A 22,458-nucleotide genomic window follows, 5' to 3' on the forward strand; every position below is an offset into this window, starting at 1 on the left:
TGTTGGTGTCAGTGTGGGTTTGTTGGTATGTGCCAGGTCTCACTTGTCCTCCCATGCCATGCATGTGGCGCTGCTGAATTTCGAGTTTGAAAGTGACCCTGGCAATCCCCAGAAAGCCTGGTGGTGGCACCAGCGGGAGGGAGAGGGGTGGAGGCAGCCCCCTGGGCTTGCAGTTTGTCCCTCAGCTCTGTAAATGCTCTTCCCAGATGGATATCGTCCTTGGTGACCAAACCCAGGGAAAGCTGCGACTCAAATGGAGCAGATGCCTATTTGCTTCCACTGGGCTTGCAAAAAATAGCACTTCTCCCATCACAGTTAGAGATGAGTCAATATATCATGATACAGACCCGTGTTAAACAACATGACTAATGGATGTGGCATATCATGTGAATTTGGATGAGAGAATAGGTTTTGATATTAACTGTTTCTTCTGGAAAGCAGAGAGAGCTTATGAAAAGTAGCCAAAGAGATGGATCTCACCTGACTTTCTCACAGGGTGCCCCACCTTGTGTGATAACAAGTTAGGTTTATTCAACAGAGGAGCTTTAGGACTGACACAGATTTTTTGAGATCGCCAAACTGGGCAGTGTTCAAGTCCAGGATTTTCAGTTTTGTTACACAGTTGTGAAGTTTGGAGCAGTCTAGGCTCCCAGCCTGAGACGAATCTCTGAGGTCTGGATTTGCTTCTTCACTGCCTTTTGGCTCAGGCCCATCTCTACTGTACCCACCACAGTGAAATTTTCATTGAACACAGTTTTAGTTCTGGAATTGTAATTAAGTTTAAGGGCTGGTAAATTTTGCTGTGAACACTTTCCTGGCTCCTTTCCTAAGCATTTGGTCTACTCATCTACTACGTAGTGTTTTGCAGATGCTATTGTATAGTATATTTCCAACCACAAGTATGAAAAAAATTGTGATTTAGAAAAATACTAATACATTTGAGGTCTTTTTGTTGTTGTTGTTTTTGCTCTAATGGTCACACTTCAAAGCTTTTTTTTCGGTGTTTGCTAGACATTAAAAAGTTATGAGGTTATGGGGCATGTGGGAATCTCACCCTATCACTTGACTCCAAGAGCTGTGACCTTTCAATTTCCTCATCAAGCTTACGATCAAACCATGAGCATGACAATACTGCATGTAATTGCGCTCTGAATTAAAGCATTTCCTCCAACATCCAGCAATAAGGAAAATGAAATCTTCAGGTAGGTTTTACTGACTCGCCTTGAAAGAATTTCATCTCATGCTGAACATTAAGCCACCTAGTAGTATCTGGGTACTTGTCTACTTTGAGACCCATGGGAGAATTATACCAAACTCCGTCTTAAAGGGGATTAATTAAGCTGCATCAGGACCCTGTTTCAACACTCAGAATTTAGATAAGTTGAAGTAAGACCCCTTTAATTTACGTTTTAGGGAATGAATTGAAAGAGATGTGAGACCTCTTTGACACCAAACGAGGGTGTCCGAGAAGCAGCTGATATGGTTTGACTAATCCATTTTACATTATACCTTAGTTAATTCAGACAGAATGACCCAGCGTAGACAAGCCCTGAGATGTTGAGACTGGGTGTGATCGTACTGCAAATATCTGCTTTCCCAGCTGTTTTGTGAGGAGATAGGAGGTGTGTAAGAAACAAGATGATCTATAAAATGTGACAGAGAAGGTAAACTGGAGATAATAGCTCCCAAACGTCTGCTGTTCTGAACAAGTTTTGTCCAATATCACCTTTATTGTGGTCTCAGTTTGTCTGTTTGTTTTAAAGCTTAATCAGCTTTTTTTGAACGTTGGGAAATTTTATGTTTGAGTGAAGACTCAGACTCGTTTAGCTAATTAGATACCAAGGTGATGTGTGCTTTATCTACACTTCTGACATATTCTTTTTCTTACCCCTGCCACCAGTTATTTGGCTGTGAAGTCTGATGTCTCCACCCTTGCCAAGATTTCTGAGCTGAGTTGGTGGTGTGGGCTTTCTCCACCTTTTGGTTCCCATTTCAAGACACAAGTAGTTTTCTGTTTACCATTATCTATTTTTTCCCTCCTTTCTTTTTTCTTCTGGAAAACAGCTCCCTTCAAACTGGAGATCTGACACAAATGACTCCCAGTGCCTTGAAAACAACTTGTAAAGTATCCAGGGACATTTCTTATTAATGAGAAAACTGACCAACTCACCTTTTTGGGGCAGAGGGGTTCAGAGTGTAATGAGAGCAAGAGGAGCTCATGAGATGGTTCCTTCCACCTTGGTGCCAATGCCTATTCATGTAGGATTTTCCAAATTTCCAAACAAAGCTGTTATGTTCATGAATTTGAGTACAGGTGGAGCATCTGAGAAATATCCTGTGGCTTGGAGCTCCAGCATGACCTATGTTATGAACTTTTCAGTAGGCCTTTTGGATCTCAGTATATAGACTGACTGGAAAAGGACAGATTCCACAAAGCACCATACCACCCCAAAACCCACTCACCTATCTCCTGATGAATAGTCCAAAAGCAAAGGTAAGACACTAGATGTAGTCATGAGCACCTTGCAGAAGAACTGCCCAAACTCCTCGGGGAACCCCTGGAAAATGCCAAGAGGAGGTCTGGGCCAGCCTTTGGTGTCCCATGGGGAACTTGGGCACCTGAGGTGGGCTGCACTGAGGCCTTGGGGAGCCCTGTGGATGGTGGGGGCTGGCAGGGTCTCTGAAAGCCCTGTGCAGGCTGTGCTGCACTGACAGGTCCCAGGAGAGGGGCTGGGGAAGCTAAGGACAATGGATGGTCATTCAGCAGGTTTTGGAGGAGCTTGGACAAATCTCATGGGTCCCTGCCTGTTCTTGCTGTTACCAGCTCATGCTGCCTCTCACTTGGTCATTCCCGTGGCTGCTGGTAGTGTTCCCTGCTGAATTTCCTTCCTGCTTTTGCAGAAAAGTGCTCTCAGTACAGGGCTGAGCCTGAGGCTTGGTGTTGAAGGACACTTTGAGATGTTCTGTGGGGCAGACTTGCTGCAGGAGGAAACCTCCCAGGAACAGCCTGGAAATTGGTGCTTTTGCTGGTCCTGGGTGGGGAGACTGGGGACCTTTCCCAGCCCTTCACTAGAGGAACAGCACAGAGTTTTCTGAGCTGGAAAATTAAACTCTTTGCATCAGGTGAATCCAAAGCCAGGAATTAATTTTGGAAGAAGGGTTCTCCATTTTGCAAACTCCAACTTCATCCAAACAGGTTTAGGGTGGCTTTGCTAAATGCTTTGCTGAGCCCTGACAATCCTTGGAAGGGAAGCCAGTCCTCCTCCCCAGCTCCCCGAGAAGGTGAGCATCAGCGTGGGACGTGGTTTCTACAACTTCTGCACAAAGCAGCTTAGCAATGGGCTCACTGGCTGGTGCAAAGAGCTCCTGGTGCTCCACTTCATTGCTCTTTTCTGAATGTTGGCCACAGGCTCTGATGAGAATTATTGTTTGTACTAAGGCAAATGGGTCCAAAGAGAACACAGTATAATGCAAGATTACATTTTTCTGGGGATTTTTAGGGGGAGTGTACTCCTCCTACCCATTATTAGCACTGCCCTGTGCAGCATGCTCTGGGCCATGTGCTTTAGGAGCAGCCTCACAGTTTTCTCTCTTTCCATCTCAGGCACAGCTACCCCCGGATGAGATGCAGCCGCTTGGTACATGGGACTGTACTGATATAAAGCATGAAATCCCACACCACGGTGCCAGACAAGTGTTCTCACAAAATAAACTGGAGCCAAAATCTGTTGCTTTTGCTTTTAAAAGCTAATATTCTTTTCTTTTCCTTGTTGATTGACGAAAGGCTGCTCACATGGAGTCTGCTTTCAGAGAAGGATGAAGAAGGAGAAGGCATGGACAAGGTAAGAAGTTGAGAGCCAGTAAGAAATACTTTGAGCAGAGAGGTATGTGATTTGCCAAAGATTTAAAAGGACTATGAAAACAAACAAAAGAACAAAACAAAACAAAACAAACAAAAAACCCATGGGCTAGTCTGAGGGCATTTCATTCTGACCCAGAGCAGAAGCTGCGTGCGAACTAATTATGGCCTCCTTCCCTTTGGTTGTTGCAGCAAAACTCCTCAGGAGGGAAGAGCCATTCCCAGGAGCATCAGGAGGTTGGAGTGGACAGATGTGCCCTGGCTGAGCAAGGCTGGTGTGTCTTGCTGTGTGACCAAGGTGGCTACTAGGGGGGGAGAGGCATCAGCATCAGATCAGGATCACAGCATAATTCAGGTTGGGAGGGACCTCAGGAGGTCTCTAGTCCAACCTGCTGTTAAAGCCAAGTCAGCTCTGAGATTGGAGCGGGTGGCTCAGGGCTTTCTCCAGCTGGATCTTGAAATCCTGCAGGGATGGCAATCACCTAGGCCCAGGGGAGGATAGCGTTTCTGGGCACTCTTCTCCAGTGCTTGGCTGTCCTCATGGAGAAAAATTTTTTCCTTACACCTAGTCTGAATCTTTCTTCTCTCAGCTTATGCCTCTAGCCTGCCAGCTTCCCACCATGTACCATGCACACCATGCTCAGGGCCTGGCTCCATCTTCTCCACAAGCTCTGTTGCCCCCCTTTGCTGCCAGGATGAAGCGTGGGCTCATGTCCACCGTGCTGTGCACCAAGCCCCCGGGGGGGGGGGGTCCTCTTGCAAGGCCTCCACAGCAGCCCCGGAGACCTGCTGGGGACACTGCTTTTCTCCCTCCCTCTTTGTCAGACATCATGGGCCATGGGGACAGCCCAGATGTTTGTTGTGGGGGCTGGGTTCATCCATCCAGGAGCTAGAACATCACTTTTTTAATCAGATAGCATCCCCGAAGAGCCATCTAAAGGTAACGGCTATTTTGATGAAATATTTCCATCTCATCCCCCACCCTCATTCCCTTTGCTCTCCCACCAGCAAATAAAGGGAGAACAAATGCTCACAGAAGTGATGGCTGGGGAAAGCTGGACTGGGCCATAACTGGGTGAGGCAGTATTTATTGGGGATCAGAGGGTTATGGAAAACAGTGCAGAAATGCTAAGAAGAAATTACAATCGCTCCCTTACTTTTTTTATTTTATTTTTTTCTTCCTCTCCTGTCACTGGTTTTTCCTCCTAGGTGTTGGGGTCTTTTCAGAGGCAATCGTTACTGTTAATGATTTTAGCTTGTTGGCTATTATCACATTTGTGCCTGGGGACTGCAGCCGGCTATCTGGGCTCTGGCAGGCCTTGACAGCAATCAGCTCCTTCCTGCTTCGCACTAATTTTCTCGGGGGAGCCCAGAAGAAAATACTTTTTCGTTCATTTTCCTTTCCCTCCCTGTGTCTCCCCTTTCCCCCTCCTGGGCTCCTGCCCCCATCTCTGGGTGCTCTGCTCCAGGAAAGGCCCCATGAGGACTGTTGGGGAGAAATCCGCAGCAAGGCATGGGGCGTGCGGGAGGCACTGGGATGTGTAACAGGGAGAGAAAACATCCCCTGGGAAGAAGCACCCTGGCTTTTGTTATTCATGCTGTGTTTGGACCCATCTCCGTGCTGCCGCTGATCCCCCAGCTGTTACGGAGAAAGGCAGGGATCATTGTGGTTATTTTATGAAAAGGGTACGTGGATCTTTTTCAGTGGCTGCGGCTGAGCGCAGAGCTTTTACAGCCTTGAGTTTAATATTCTCTTTTTTCCCTCCATCATCATTTTATATTATTCAAAGCAAATCAGACAGCCTTTGAAGAACAGCTCAAAGCCTTTTTTCTTCTTTTTTTTTTTTTTGCTTTTTCTTTTTCTTGTTTAAGGTGGGAAAGTGAGGGAGCCACCTGGTACACTTCCTTTCTCAATTCAGTGATTTTATTCGGTGGGGAAGAGATCACATCGCATCTTGTTCTTTAAAGCAGTGTAAAAGGCAGGTAAGATCTGTATTTCTAAAAGCCCCCAAAGAGAGTGCTTTTCTGGAAGGGTGACCAGCATCTTTCTTGCACTGAAGCAGCCTGGCTGGTGGAAATGTGACTCCTCATGTGTGGAAAGGCTCTAGCCTGGAACCACTGTTGTACTGAGAGCTACTGATGAAAAATCATTGCTCTGAGACACTCCAGTGCATATCAAGAATGATCTTGCAGGCTGGGAGGCATCAGGGACCACTGAACTTAAGTGAGGTGGCCATCGGGAAACAGGTTGCCCAGCTGCAAGTTGCCTTCTGGACTGTTTTCTGTGCTGGGCAGTGCTTTGGACAGGTGAGCTCTTTCCACCCAGAGGAGAAGTGACATGATAGCAGAGATCCCAGGCTGTAGACTGGATGGGGTCAAGGCTTCAGCTCCCATGTTTGTGAGCCCACAAAATGGTGGATGGTAACACCGTCCCCGCCACTACGCATGCCTGGCACCTCTTGGTCCTGCTCAGGTTTGGACCTGCAGAGGCTGAAGGGCTCTGTAGGAAGGGATTTGGGCTAACTCTCCACTTATTGGATAGACACAGGTGACCTGGTGGTATTGTGTCAAAAGAACAAATTTCAGGTCAGCCAGAGCTGCAATCACCTTCCTTGCTCTCGGCCTATACGAACCTAGGACAACCAAGAGGAAATGCAGGGTTTCATTGGCCATGCATTGTGCTGTTACATTGCTCCCGACTTGTTACAGGCGATAAGAGCACGCTTTGCCAATGCCAGAGGATGTCCTGTATGTTTTTGCTCATCTATCACCCACCTTCTCCCTAGTTTTGGGGAGCAGGGAGATCCCTAAGAAAGAGGAGGACTCTCTCCCAGCTCTCTTCTTTCCCAAGCACGACTCTGCGTGATGGCATTGGGCTGAAAGCACCAGCCCATGGGCGCACTGTGAATGTGAACCTGTAGAGAAGTGGAACTGCTTCTGGACCTCTCCCCACCCAGCTCTGAGCTTCCAGACCTGCCCGTCTCTGCTGCTCTCACCACACTGAGGGAAGGAGCGTAAAACAAGTCATCAACCCCAAAGGTAATGGCCTCTCCGGGCAGGTTGCCAGTCATTTAATATCTTTGCTAATCATCTGGAAGTGGAAGTAAACAACATGTTAATGAAATGTGTGGGTGAGGCTAAACTGGGAGGAGCTGGGGGGGGTGGTTTGGACAGTGGAAGTACAACAAAAGGATCTGGGGAGGTCAGAAAGACAAGCAGGAAATTACAGTTTGGGAATAATTGGAAGGACTAGAAGTGGGCAGGGGAGCAGAGTTATAAGGTCATGCTAAAAAGGCCTTTTAGGTGCCAGAGAGTGGAGGGGAACAACAAATTCAGCTTCCATCTGTCTTACAGTCCAGTTTGGTTTGTTCAGCCTGGGTAACTGGGGCCAAGAGGGCACCAAGAGGTCCCCTGTGGGAAGAGGGGAGGAGGAAAGGGATATGGCACTGCTGGAGCAGAAACAAGCTCGTGTAATCTGTCTGGAGTGAGGAACCTAGAGAGAAAAGAAGGGCCATGTGCTGAAGATGGCTCTGGATTAGCACTGGAAATTATTAAGGTTATTATCTCCTCATCAGAGGGCTAGACAGGTTCAACGGCTGGTTCTTGCAAGTGCTGGGTGGGCAGTTCTTTTAATCTGGGTGGACAAAGAGAATGTGTCCAAAAGACCAAGGGGTCTGTGTAGCAGCACTGGGATCAGAGATGGTCAAAATCATCTGAATTAGAATTTTCCAGTGATTTTTCTTTTGACATTTTTGCCAGATATTGGAAGTTTTTAAATTTGTAAATTTCCCTTTACCCCTCCTTCCCTCCAGATTTTCCTGGAAAAAAAATATATTAGAAAGAAAAGGGATGAATCTTTAATGACAATTTGCAGCCATTTCTCTGCTCTGTTCACAGTGGAAGAGCTGTTGCAGGGCACCAGCCACCTCATCCTTGTCGGCTGCCTGGGGTTTGTTTCGTACTGGGTCTGGGTTACTAAAAGGACCTGCTGAGTTCCTGAGCTGAACCCAAACTTTTCTGTATGTGTGCAAAGTTCCCAGGAGGAATTCACAGGTGAATATGGAAACCTTCAGAGTATCGATGTGGAGGTGGGTTCCCCTGTAAGGGGTTAAATCTTGGAGCCAGAGTGGGTTAGATGATGGGCTGAAATTAGTCAATAAGTTTCTTGGCTCAGCTCTTGGCTGGAAAGCAGGAGGGATTTGTGATATATGGAGTCTGGAAAAAGATTGCCCTGAAATTCAGCACTAGATACAGACTCATTGACTCCAAAACGAGGGGTTTTAAGGGGCTGAAGGGGTGGGGGGTGCTTATTTCAGGCAAAAGGTCCACAAAAAGGCATGTGAGGTGCCCATGAGAGGAGGACCTGATCGAGGAGTTGAGGAAGCAGAGCAGGAGATTTACTGGCACAGGCGAGCAAACCGCCTCTCTCATCTCTGCTCGTGGCTCAGGCCCTCCATGTCCACCCATCTTCACGGCTTTTGCTGCTCTCCGAAAGGGAAAATAAAACAAGCCATCAAACCCAGAGATAGCAACCTCCTGGGCAAATTGCCAGTTGTTTAATATTGTTGCTAATGATCTACAAGCAGAAGTAAACAGCATGTTAATGAAATGAGTGGAGGAGGCTAAACTGGGGAAAGCTGCAAGAGCTGGTTTAGGCAGAAAATAAAAGTACAGAGGCTTGGGGAGGGCAGAAATACACAAGGGAGAATCGGAACAGGATTGGTCTGGGGGTGATGCAAGGGGACATAACAGGAGAGGAGAAGGAGGATAAAGCAATGCCAGGCATTCGGACTGCAGCAAGCAGCTGGTGAGGGCCCACCGGTAGGGTTGAAGAGACTTGGGATCAGGTGTGGAGGCTGCTTGTGATCGGCATAGCCCAGCCTGTTGTCTCCTCTCTGCCATTGCAGTGACTGCCTGTAGACTTGCCTCTGGCTCATGGGAAACAGCCTGCATCTGAGCACTGCATGGTACTGGCGAGGAGAGCCTTTTGTTACAGCCCCTGCAAGAGCATCAGTCGCTGCCCAAAGCTCTTTTAGGCCACCATTAGCCCAAAGGAAAAGTACTTTCCCAACACTGCAGCCTGGGACTGAATCAGGAACTCTTGAGTCTATCCCGGTGAAGCCAGCTGTGAAGATGGCAAGTTTCTGCTGGCACAACAGATCTGGGACTAAGGTTTATGGGTTTTGCTTGTCTTGAGTAGTGGGAGATGGACAGTTTCACTGGCGTCACCCTGAGCCAGCAATGGGACAAGTTTGTTTAACATCTGGCCCTAACACAGCCTACAGGGAGGCAGAAGTCACTTCCGATAAATACTGCCCCAAAACATTTCATTTCTCTCTCTCTCTCCTTTTTTTTTTTTTTCCTCCCTCCCCCTCATTAGAAATTCATTGGCTCTAATTGCAGAGGTAGTCAAACTTTGGCTGCATCTGAACTGCAGGTCTTCGAGGGGACTCGCACGCTAGACAGCAAGATGAATGATTTATTATTATATTATTATTTATTCATTTAAATTCATGAATGCTTATCCAAATCCAAAATTGCCCAATTTCAGCCAGATCTGAATTTATAGATTTTCAGGCCAGATGGGACCGCTCTGATCAGCAGCCTGACCTCCGGCATCGCACAGGCCAGGGAACGCCACCCGGCAATTCCCACGGCGGCGGGAAGCGTTGCCGCTATGTAAATCAGCATTATCAAGCCCAGTGACTTGTCTGAAACGGTCTCTAGTGGAATCTGTGAAATTGGCTGGTGGTTTTCAGCTCTGTTTCTCAGTGCTGGGTCCTGCCTGCATCGTGGAAAATGCAGCATCAGCTCTCCTCGGTCTGGAAGACAGGGGTGGACAGGGCTGTGGGATCAGGCTCCCTGCCCTACAGCTGTGAGATCCAGCCTTGCTCTCGTCTAAGTGGTTAGGCAGGAAGATGTGGGAGTCTAAAATCAGCTTCTACAGTGCTAATGAGAAAAACTTTGCTTTGTCTATAGAAACTGCTCCAGGAGCCCACGGGAAGTGAAACCCCCAGCCAAGGTGAGTCCTACCAAGCTGAGCTTTGGTGACCAGTGGCTCAGGGGAAGTTTGTGTGGACATCTGATGTGAAGACAGGTAGCTGTGAGTTTTACTGTTCCCATTTCCTCTGTCTCTTCAGGAAAATCCTTTTCTTTTCCCTGAATTGTTTCGCTGCCTGTATTGAAGTTGCTGAACCCCAGGACAGAATTTGGACAGTAACATGCCATGGAAACCTCAAATGACAGCAATTTCTGTGGGTTGTCAGGGTTTTGAGTTTAGGGATTGGTGTGTCTAGGGGGAAGAGGCTGGGAAGTCACACAGGAAGCAAGTGAATAATTAAAGGCAGACAAACTTAACAGCAGGCAAGCACAGAATGGGATCCAGCCTGCCCTAAAGAGTGGGATAAGAACCCTATCTCCCAAAAGCTCATTAAAATGTGTCTGTGCATATCTCAAGGATGGGCTAGAAATCAGGAAATTAGCTCTGGCAGCAAAGACAAGATAAAGGAAACCCCAGAGAGATCATCTTATTTTGCTTCCAAAGACTTTGTGCTTTTGTTGTAAACCAGCTAGTTGGAAGAATTCCTCCCTTCTCCAGTCACTGAAGCATTGAGTCCCTTCTCCTCTTTACATGAGGGTCTGGGATGAGATCGCATCTGCTCACTTCAGGTGCCACAGGTCCCGCAGCCCTGGGCAGCAAGTGGAGTAGGTAGACTGGAGGGCTGAGCTGGGAGACCAGTTCTACATTCAGGTGATGGTTGCATGCTGCTGGCACCCTGGTTTGTCGGGCTTTCAGTGAGAGGAAGCCCAAAGCAGGACAGCTGGCTTTGCACGCTTGTAAGAAGACCATATTTGTCCTCACAAGAGCATTATTTTTCCAACTTGTGTTCTTCTAAGTCACAAACTAGAAAGAGACCTGTGCAACCATGACAGGTTTGTAGGTTGCCCTTACATTCCCCATCTTGCTTTGGCTGCTGGACCATAAAAGCTGGAGGAGACTAATCCATGAGCAAGAGCACGCAGAAACAGGAGTTGCACTCAAACAAATGTCAAATGCTAGCCTGAGAGGCAAGGGCACAGGTGAGGAGTTTACAATATGTTCTGAGTTACCCAGGTTTTGTTGAAGAACCCTGGTATGTAGTACTAACTAATTTTTCAGGTTAAGAGGAAGCAAATATGGACTAATGGGTGGGCTGTTCATGTGTTTGTTTAATGAATATGCTTTCCATAATGTTTTTTCCATCTGTAACTCAGCAGTTTGAGGGGCAAAGGTATGCTCTACAGGCTCATTCCTCTGATTAGCTCAGTTCATTTCTTAGGTCTCCTCCTGGCTTGAGATATGACCTTTATCTCTTTGTCTCCTGCTTGGGTAAGATTTGTTATCTGTGAAATTACTATAGTGACTGTGATGGTTGGGTCTCACAGGTCTTCTGGTGACTGGAGCCAGGTTGGTGGGTTCAGCAAGAAGGACATGCCAGTCTTGCAAAATGAAGCATTGTTTCAAATATTTTAACACACACGAAACAAAGACAGGACAGAAAGAAAAGAGACCCAAGTGGTTTGTGCTGCAGTCATATCCTCTGCAGCCCTTCAAAGGAACCCCAGACCACTTCAGACACTCCTTAACTTGCAGAAATTCAAAGATCACCTTATCCAGCATCAAAAGACGGCAACAGTTCAATGGCACACAGCAGCAATTAAAGATTAGAAGCACTGTGGCTTTGTTTTGCGTTTCAGGTTGGTGGAATTGAAAGGAGGAGAATGCAATCATCGGCTGGCTGTTGTCCAGGACTCTGAGGCTGCGTCTATACCTGTAAATTAACTGTAGCTGGGTCTGCTCTCTTGCGCAGAGGCCAGCTGGCACAGGATATCCTGCATCTGTACTATCAAATTCTCTCACCCTCCAAAAAAAGGGGGGTTGCATCCAAATTGCCTACTGAGAATGGGCACTAGTCTGTGCTAATTCCCAGGCTGCATCTAGGCATCATTTGGGAAAATGCTAGTTAGCTTGTGCCAAAAACATGCCAGGTAGTGTTTTATCAACTTACAGTACAGATCAAGTTCTCAAGTCCAGGGACAATTTTTGCAACTGTTCATTCTAGTGGTAATGAGGTAGCCTGAGAGTTTACGTTATAAACTTTGGCAAGAATACCTCCAAGTCCTTTGTGGCTGTCCCTTGTGATCAAGTCCCCTCTGAAGGTCAGTGCACTACTGGGATTCCTCCCATCGCCCATCACCGACAGGCTTCCTCTAGTCTGAAGGCGCTCACGTATATGGACCTGCCACGGTGCAGGCAAAGCAGAAGCAAAAAGGAGCTCCAGGCACAATGTGCCATTGCCGAGTACTTCACAATAGCACTGAGGCCATGATGTTGTCAGAAGTGGGACGTACAGGTGTGCAGTATCTTTGCAGACTGATTTATGGGGAGTCCAGGGGAGTGCTGAAAGCAGTCCTGGGGAGCAGGGGCTGCACTCTGGCAGCCATACCAAGGACATGAAGTAGAAACTTGCACAGGCTGTGGGAACAGTTTAAACTGTAAAGCTGTCCTCTGTACAGATTTGGTGTTTGCACCTTTCGTGTGCTATCTCAGGAGGCTCCCATCCCTTCCCTCGTTGTGGGATAAGATGGCATCATGCAGCACAAGGTGCAGGCTCTGGACTGCAGTGTGCTCTAAGCTGATGACACATCTCCCTGGTCCAAAGCTGGGGTGAGATGAGGGAAGGGTCATAAGCTTGACTGTGAAGGCTGTGACGGTAGCTGCTAAAGGCTTTTCGGGAAGGAGCGGGGGTGAAACGACCCCTAGCATCCTCCCTGACATTCCCGCACCCTGCTAATGGCAGCCGAGACGACTTTCTGCTAATGCAAATGTTCACAGCTGTATGCTGGATGTTGCTGAGTGGATAATGGCTGATGAGGTTGCCTGTAGACAGTCACTCCACTACCAGTGTGTAATTAATTGCTATGTAAAGTGCTCTGAGATGCGGTGCTGCTGAAACGCCGGGTGTATAAATGCCATCCCCACACAAAAGGGAACAACATGCAAATTCCCTCAATATATTTTTAAATGCAAGCATTTTTCAGCTGTTTGCTCTTTTGTAAAATTTATTAGGCCCCCTCCTGGGAACTGGAAGGCAGCAAGGGCAGTGTGGATGGATGAGCTGGATTCCAGGGGCTCCCACTGTTCCTGCTGCTCGGCCCCAGACTCCAGGGGGTCATCTGTTTTTCTTCTCCTATTCCTTTAACCTCTGTTTAACTTTTGTTTCCTCTTTCTTTTGCTTTCTCGCATGGTGAGCTGCTGCCTGCCTGCCTGGGGAGGGCAGCAGGGAAGGAGAATGCTTTTCTGCAAAGGGCAGAAGCTTGTAAGGGCTCCTGCCCCTGTTTCCTTGTGAACCAGAGAGGTTTCTTGTCTGGCTTCCAAAGGAAACATGTTGTCCCAACTGGATGCAACCCAGAGAGATGCAGTTTCAGGCCAGCTGGAGCTGGAAGAGCAGTGGCATGGTGTGGCAGCCCAGGCTGCAAAGGGCAAAACCCTGTTGTTGTCTAATCACAGAGGTCTATGTCAGCTCTGAGGACAGACTGGGAAGGACAGACTGTCTTCCCTGGGGACAAGCCTATCACAAGGTTATTGACAAGCCTAGAGCAAGGTGGCCTGAATGGGAGACTGTGAAATCTTGAATGCTAGGGATTACATGAAAAAGGCAAGATGGCTCACAGCTTCCCACACTACAGGCTGGAGAGGATGTGCAGCAAAATGATCAGTCAAATTTAAAGAAAGAGATGGAACTGGTTCTCCCCAGGGCATACAATCCAGGTAAGGAATTCCTAACTAAAGTGCAAACAGGTTAAAAAAGAAATAGACTAAGGCAGGTCTGCTTCTGGCCATAGGACAAGATAGTCTGGATGCTACCACTGGTACAGGAAAGCCTTTACCTCCCGTTATCGGAAGTTGGGAGAATGTGGTGGGGCATGGGAAAGTTGCAGTTCTTACAGCAATTTCCTAGGCATCTCTTGCTGTTAATGAATAGAAAAAGGACACAGATGCTATAAGGGCTGTAAAACTTAGGTGTTTTTTTTTTTTTAATATGCTAATATTCAATATATTAAGAAATGGGTAGCTGACAGATCTTGGAAGGAAATTATGAGCAGGAAATCTGTTTAATGAGCACTTTTCTATAGCATTTCTGAGAAGGCAGTCATAGCTTGGATGCAATGTAGTGCTTCATCAATGGTCTGGAAATAAATAAAAACAGTGCTGCTCACTAAAACGTACAGATAACCTAAAGTTTGGAGGGGTGCTTAATATGGCTTGAGAGTGCGTGAAACGACTCTGGACCCATCAGTGGTCCAGACACATAGAGCACTCAATTTCACAGTATCTAACTGGGAGAAAGAATGAGAAGCAGGAGGGCAGGTTGAAGCTACAGAGTGGTGAACAACGGAATCACAGAATAGCTGAGGCTAACTGGAAATCATTCAGTTTGCTATCATCTAGTTGCTCAGAATCATGTCCAGTTAAGTTCTGAATGTCTCCAAGGAGGGAGAGAGAGACTCCACAACCCCTCTGGGCAACTTGATGCAGTGGTTGACTGCTCTTAAAGTAAGAGTTTCCTCTGACATTTAAGTGGAATTCCCTGCGTTTCAGTTTTTTCCTCGTCCTTTCACTGGGCACCACTGGGAAGGGTTTGGCTTTGTCTTCTTTATTTGCCCCAACCAGATATTTATACATATTGATAAATTCCTCTTGAGCCTTCGCTTCAACAAGCTATTTAGTCAGAGCTCTCAGCCTCTCCTCACATGTCAGAGTCTCCGGTTCGTCAATTGTCTCACTAGTGCTGACCAGAGAAGGATCACCTCCTTCAACATGCTGGCAATGCCCTTCCTAGCGCAGCCCTGGAGGCTGTTGGCTTTGTTTGCTGCAAGGGCACATTGCTGGCTCCTGATGCACTTGGTGTCCACCAGGACCACCAGGTCCTCCTCTGCAAAGCAGCTTTCCATCTGGCCAGCCCCAGTGTGCTGGGGTTTGTGGGAGTCCTTCTGAAAGGCAGTGACTCTGAAGAGGATCAAGAGGTTCTGAAAAATGGTCCTTCATCTGGACTTGAAGTCTCAGTACCATGGTGGAACCAACTAGTGCCACCTTGAAGGAGACTGGTGAAAGGATAGGACTACTTTTAGCTCAGTATAAGTCACAAGGGGATGGATAATGGAAACCTAATTCTAGTGTGTGGGTACGTGCTTTGTCAGGGACAGTAAGAAATTGGAGAGGATGCAGAAGCCCTCACAAGCTGGGGCTGGAGAAGATGCTTCCAAGAAAGCAATTTGTTCAGCTCATCAACAAGTTCAGACGGTGATGTGCTGTGTGTGTGCACCTGCAATAATAGGACTCTTTAATCTAAAAGACAAAGAAAGGCACAGGATAGACCAGTGCCCGTAAAGTGAACACAAACAGATGTAAGCAGGAATCTGGACATCTGTTTTGTTGGTCATTATCACAGGAAATTGCCAAGGTTATTGGTAGAGATTTCATCTCCCAGTGCTTTGAATCAAAAACGTGCAACTTTAGTTGAACCCAGCCTGTACATGACTCACTGCAGTGTTGCAACCTGTGCTATCCAAGATGGCAAACTGGGCTCTTCTTGTAGTCTTTAGCTTAGACTAGACTGGGTCCTAAAGTGATCTTCTTACAGCATAAAGATGGGTCTTTGGCAATCCCAATGAACATCTCAACTCTATCGTGCCTCTTTTGCTTGGCTTTTCCTCAGAATCTCAGCTATTTTTTACATTACCAATATCCATGGCTGGTAGTAGGTGTCCTCTGTAAGGACAAAAGCATTCACTCAAAGATTGCCAGACCCCACATTTTCACCCAAATGCCTCTATAAGGCACCAAAGGCCACTACCTATTGGTACCAATGTGGCTTCCAGCAAATGAAGTAGAAATAGTGCTGCAGGTCTATGACAGGAAGAAATCACAGATATCTTTTCATTTTTCTGTGCTTTTACTCATCACCCACAACAGCTTCTATTTCTAACCCTGTGTTAAAAAAAAACACAACACACACACAAAAAACAAACTCCTGAAAGTCAATATTTATTTTTCAGTCTTCCTCTCCCCTGCTGTTCGTCTCTGAATTTAATGCTTTTGAAAGGTGAATGATTGACGATTTACTGAAAACGAAGTTAAAATATAAATAATTCCACGATTCGGCTGCTGTATTAAGCAGGCATATGAGAAAAGCCCAGAAGACCAAGGTTGGCTTTTATTATTAACAAGGAAAAAAAATTAAATTTAAATAAATGTAATATTTATTAAAATTTCCTTTCACGCTGTTACCTGAGGTTCATAAAACTTTTGAGCTGTGTCAGCTTTGCACTCCCCAGTACATTGAACTCCAGGGAAAACTATAAGCAAATTCTTAAGATCAATGCAAACTACTTCTCCATTACTCAAAAAAGGGAATTTTAACTATTTTTGAAGGCCCCAGGACTCCACTAATCCAGATATAAAGACTTTTTTCACCTTCAAACTTCACAGTTCCAGCTCCCCTTTCACCCTCTCCCCTCCCATCACCACCCCAACACACGCACAGCCCTTTATACAATGAGAGAAAAGAGAACATACATCTTTCAGCCTGTTTTCCATCTTTCCTACGGCCAATTGTTCTGGATGAATTAGACCTAGATACAATTAAATCTCATGTGGTACCATGTTTGTCCCCAAATGTGACATTAGGTGGGCTGAAGATGCAGAGTTTGGATCCAGATGGGAATTTGCCAGAAGGTGGAGGAGAGCAGTGTTGAGCTGCTCCTGCACCCCGGCTGTCCCCACGGCAGTGCCAGTGCCAAGGAGAGGAGATATAATGCTCTTCTAGGTGAGGATGGCAGAAGGAGGAAGATGTTCTCCTGGGATGAAGACACTGCAGTGACAAATCCAGGTCATGTTCTGTAAGCAGCACCAGAGGAGAAGGGTTGGGGATGTAGGCTCTTTTAACATCCAGTTGGTTTCCAGGTTTGAATTGTAAAGACAGTGAAAAGATCCCGTAGGTTTTGCTTTGTTGTTTTTAATGATGCCAACACACTAGGGAGAGCAGAGAGTCAGGGAGGGAAAAAACAGAGTAATTTTAAGAGCAGATACTCATCTTCGAGGGTATGGAACTAGAGGCCTAGACCTGTTCTTGGGTCCAAGTTTGCCTTCATGTTGGGCTGTGTACTAGACACATATTCCTAAACTGATAAATCTGAGGACCACGTGGGAAGGAAAAGCAGTGTTACAACACCTTCAGGCTTGCACTCTGCCATGCCCTGGTGTTTGGTTAAGCTGCAGTGCTTGGTCATCGTACCGTCTTCAAGGGCTTGAGCACTGCTTGCAGTGGCAGCAGAGGGGACCCACAGGTTATGGTGATAACAGTGCAGAGGCACTTGTTTGTCTGAGCTGGGCATCCTGAATGCAGCCTACAAATATAATCTGGCATGCACATCTGGTTTGTCTGGGGAGGGAGAAAAAACGCACTAGGGGACTGTCACCAAAATTTAGCCCTGGCACAGCTGAGTGTCTCTTTCTCTCTGTAAGAGTATCACAAAGAAATGCTCTGCCTCAGTGAAATGCACGTAGGTGTAAAGGATCTTGGTCCTTACATGAGGATGTCAATACTACCCAGACTTTGAAGGTGATTTTGTGCACAGAGGTAAGCTTTTCACCAGCAACCTGATGAAGTTGCTGGGTGTGGAGAGCAGTAGTAGGCTTGGACTCTGCAAGGGTGGATTCAGAGGGAAAAACTGAGCAGTGTGAGAACGTGCTTTGATGTTGATAAACGTGCCTTGTGGAGGCACTAGAAAAAAGAAAAAAAGAGAGGAAAAAGGATGTTGAAAAGGATGATAAAGCAAGAAAAAGATGCATGGGATTTGGAAGCATTTGAAGAAACCTTTTTATAAAGCTGTTCTAGGCACGTCCCGTCAAATCTCTCCTGCTGTGAGGAATTTTCATGTTACTTTGCAGATAAACTTGTTGAGAGCATGCTGTCTGCCTCCATGGTGACAGAACGGCGTCTCGAAGGAAACGGCCTTGCATCATCATTTCTCCTTCGGTCTCAGGCAGCATCTGTCACTGCAGAGCTGGGCTGTGAGCCGCGAATTAGACCCAAGTCCTCCCTGGCTGGGGGAAGCTAAGTGGAGCTGAATTTGGTTTGTCGCTGGCTGGGTTTGTCAGGGTTTCCTTCAGTCTTATTTTTGGGTAGTTCAGATGAAAACAAGGGAACACAGGAAAAGAGATATGAAAGGGAGAAGGGAGGACGTATAACTGGATCACAAGTAAAGACTGCCCATAAAGGTTGTAGAGTCACCCTTCTTCAAAAGTCCCCTGGTCATGGGCTTGGGCAACCTGCTCTGGGTGGTCCTGCTTGAGCAGGGGTTGGACCAGAGGGACCCCCTTCTGATTTTAACCATTCTGTCAGTCTGTGAAGACAATATTCAGGATATCAGAGGAATGAAAAATATTTTTCCTTGGAAAAATGCTGTACTTTTCCAGGTTGTTCTCAGCTCCCACAGAGATCTTTCCAAAATGAGGCCAGCCATCTTGATGGGCCTCTGTGGCCTGGTGTTACAGGGAACAAGGACACAAGGCTTGACTAGGGAGTGGAGCAAGTCAACAGGATATGTGTGTGGGAGGAAGAGGCAGCTCACATCTCCCCTACCTGCTCAGAGCTGTGCAAATCCAGTGACTGCTATCAGGGCTCCGGAGTCTTTTAGTTCATGCTCCATCTTCATTCCACATCCTTCTCTACATTGCTGCCACGGTGCTGCCTTGAAAGACCACAGACCCCCTCTTGGTTTGTTCTTACGATCCCACCGAAAACATCCCAGACATCTTTGAGGCCACCTGCATGGAGCCAGCCAAGACATGGCTGCCCGGGAGGCTGCTGTTTGTTTCAAGCAGTGCCGTGCCCTCGGGTTGCTTCCACAAGTTGCCTGCTGTATGCATGCGATCTTATTGCACCTTCACCCACTGGTTGTTTCACTCGGCTGTTCCCAAAATGAGATCCCAGCTTCGTGAACCAGAGATTGCTTATTGCATCTTCGCACAGCATCTAGCACAGGGGATGCGAGCAAGGGCATCAGCTGGTGATTGAAAGGCAAGTAACAGCTGACAATTCTGATTGAAATGTGTCCCCTGAAAATATTTTTCAGCAGAAAATGGGCCTTTTTCATTAAATGGAATTTTTCTATGAAACATTACCAGCTTTGTAGGAATTTTGCTTTATTTTATTTAATAAAAAGTTGTTTACCTTTTTGGTTTTGTTTCCTCTGTTAGTGTTTCGAAAAATTGCAGGAACTGAAATTGCCTTTGTCACTCATTTAAAACAAGAAAAATCCTACAAAAATGTTTAACTCACAGAATTTTTTCACTTTTTTCTTACTTTTGCTTGGAAAATAGTGAACATGTCTCAGTTGCCTCCAGTATAACTCTAGACATGCAAAGATGAACTTACCTTTGTCTAGTGGATGTCATTCTCAAAGTACAAAAAAAAAAAGTTACCATTATCTCAACAGAGCTGGGTGTGATAGAGCTGTTTGGGAGCATTGTTTCTCAATTTGTGGGTTCAAATCCTCCTTTGGGTTGCATGACACTTGGGCTTCATATTTTATGTAAGTTTAAATCTGTACCCTGAAAAGGAGAAGAAAGGAAGGGGAGACTCGAGGAGAGGAGACTCGAGGAGGGCAGGGCAGAGCAGGGCAGAGCAGGGCAGAGCAGGGCAGGGCAGGGCAGGGCAGGGGAGGGGAGGGGAGGGGAGGGGAGGGGAGGGGAGGGGAGGGGAGGGGAGGGGAGGGGAGGGGAGGGGAGGGGAGGGGAGGGAAGGGAAGGGAAGGGAAGGGAAGGGAAGGGAAGGGAAGGGAAGGGAAGGGAAGGGAAGGGAAGGGAAGGGAAGGGAAGGGAAGGGAAGGGAAGGGAAGGGAAGGGAAGGGAAGGGAAGGGAAGGGAAGGGAAGGGAAGGGAAGGGAAGGGAAGGGAAGGGAAGGGAAGGGAAGGGAAGGGAAGAGAAGAGAAGAGAAGAGAAGAGAAGAGAAGAGAAGAGAAGAGAAGAGAAGAGAAGAGAAGAGAAGAGAAGAGAAGAGAAGAGAAGAGAAGAGAAGAGAAGAGAAGAGAAGAGAAGAGAAGAGAAGAGAAGAGAAGAGAAGAGAAGAGAAGAGAAGAGAAGAGAAGAGAAGAGAAGAGAAGAGAAAAATCCATTGCTGGTCTCGTGATTCCTTCAGCTTCTTGACTTTTAAGGGATCAAGTCTTCCAATTCTTGCAGGATAGTCCCTGAGGCCATGTTAAGTCACCCTTGTAATTACTGTCTTTAAAGAGAAAATTTGGAGTGCTTTAAAAGCAGATTCCCTTGTATTAAGAGATGGTACAGGTATGAAGCAGTGTGCTCCAGTGAGCTGGAGTTAACTCCCCATTTTTCCACCTCCGTGCCTCTGGTACCAATCTCTGGTAATTTTGCTTTAGCAGCTTGGTTGCGGAGTGTTAACTTCTGCTCTGGGTGGTGAGAATACGGGTGATATCACTCTGGGACATTGTGCTGTGCTCGCTTGCAGACATGCTTGGCTGGGAGGGACTGTGGCTCTCCCCGCATGTCACACCGAAGTATTTCAGGCGAAGCCTTTATGATAAATTAGGGAATGTGGTCAGCCAGAAACAGGCAGAGCTCTATTTTATTAATCTGCGGGTGGATAACAATAAAAATGATGAAAGATCTAATCAGCTACATTATTAGCTAAAGGTTGGTGAGGCTGCGAGAGCAAAGGGGTGTGTGGGTGCTGGGGGTGCTGGCAGGGTTCAAAGACAGAAGGAGAGACAAGAGCATTGTCTGCAAGCACTGTTACACGTGAAGCTGTAAGGTCAAAACACTGCTGGGGGTGATACCTTCACAATTTCAGTCTTCGGTGCCCCTTTCTCATCTGCCATTTCCTTTGACAGCTTAAGAAGTCTGGGAGTACCCACATTTTCAGCAGCCAAGTGCCCCGTCAGAGCCCAAGGCTCCCTGTCCCACCTTCATCCAGCCCTCTGTGCACCCTGGGGCACCAGGACCCCGAAGAGATCTTTCCCTTCCTGTCGTGCAGAAGGTGGGGAGATGACTCCTTTGTGGACTGCACTGATGGGTGAGCTGCTGTGCTTTCTATTGGTGGGTCTTGTATTTTTCCAGCAATACTTAGGAGATAGAGGTGGGCAATTCAAGCCCCTTTTGCAGTCAGTATCATCTGGGGAGGTTGGTACATGGTGCATGCGATGCTTAGGGTGGTAGATTAAGGCTTCTGTTTATTCTTTGAGCCCTCTTTTACTTGGGGTCCTATTGTCTTTTGTGGTAGCAAATTAAGCAAATACAGTAAAGGAGAGCTGTGTCTAAGCATCTGGATATGGAAGAATTGGAAGGCTCCAAGTCTCCATTAAAGCTCTGATTTGGCAACATCACAAAGTCCTGCAGTCAACACACCTGTATGCAAATGCATCGTGGACAGCTAAAGAGCCTCTGTTCTTCACTTCCTCTCATATTTTGCATTGCTTATTATTTGCTTACAATTCAGGTCTGTCTCATAGTCTCTGTGGTAAGAGCATATTGAGGAAAGTCATCTCCTTTCCCAGTAATTTTCTCAGCTTCTCTTGATCATTAACATGCTGGAAATCACTTGAAAGAAACACTGCAATTTTTTAAGGGATTTTATTCATTTATTCATCAAGGTTAAGGACCCTGAAAAACTGCTGTCTACATCTTTTAGCACTTACTTCTTTCAAATCTCATATACATTATAGTCCTCAATCTGGAGTTCTCTTTCGCTATGAGGTTTTCTCTGCCTCTATCTTTTGTTGCAGTCTTAATGTACAATAAACCCCTTTAAAATTAGTTATACTGCTACAGTTGTCAGGAGAACTCAAGTGATCTGATGAATTTAGTAAGAATTCCAGGCTGCGAAACAGATACAATGAAATTCTCTCCTTCAGCCTACTTGCCTCATTATTAAACCTCCAGTTTATAGTGTGCAGACAGTCGCACACTATAATTGAGGTTGAATTGCCATTCTCATTATAAATCCCGTTTTCTTGTGTGCTCATAACTTCAGCCAACACATGGGCTGAAACTGTGCGCACTCACTTCTAGCCCGCAGTAGGATATTTAACTCTGTGATCTATGGGCTTTAGCTCTGCTGCCATGCTCTGCTGCCCCATATATTTCACTGTAACTGGAGCTTCTGGTGAGGTTAAGGCACAAAAGCTAGGTATGAGCAGTTCTGCCTAACTTAGGCATGAGACTTGCATCTGTACTTTAGGCAGATAGTGAGGCCATTGCCCTGATGGAGGCTTTGATGTTTGCTACCCAGCCATCTGAGAGGGTGTTTTTTTTTTCAAGATCCCGTCCATCAGCTTAAGAAATAGAAGCCTCTCTGAAGCCTTGAAAACCACCTGTCCCTTCTGGTTGTCTGAGCAGGAAATTTGGGCATTTCCTTCATTCGCTGCCCAGAATTTAGGTACAGGTGAGTCTCAGCAAAACCCTTCCTTCCTTTGCTTCAGTGAGGTCTACAAGTTCGGCAGGGGATTAAGAACTGACTGGATCCATTTTGACCCAGAG

The 22,458-nt window shown here is 46.6% G+C and overlaps 1 long non-coding RNA gene across 4 annotated transcripts; it reads left to right on the plus strand.

The window, feature by feature from the left end:
- Positions 1–1,617: 1,617 nt before the first annotated feature.
- LOC310889862 lies at positions 1,618–19,159 on the plus strand. Of its 4 annotated transcripts, none has more exons than XR_014576848.1 (5): positions 1,618–5,545; positions 5,732–6,898; positions 7,757–7,912; positions 8,767–9,956; positions 11,285–19,159. It is a non-coding gene; the product is annotated as an uncharacterized lncRNA (long non-coding RNA). The 4 variants fall into 4 exon arrangements; XR_014576849.1 differs by having other exon boundaries at positions 8,767–9,881; positions 10,000–19,159; XR_014576850.1 differs by having other exon boundaries at positions 5,732–5,842; positions 6,711–6,898; positions 8,767–19,159.
- The last annotated feature ends 3,299 nt before the right edge of the window (positions 19,160–22,458 follow it).

Source organism: Anser anser (assembly GCF_964211835.1).
Source record: "Anser anser genome assembly, chromosome: Z".
Lineage (NCBI taxonomy): Eukaryota > Metazoa > Chordata > Aves > Anseriformes > Anatidae > Anser > Anser anser.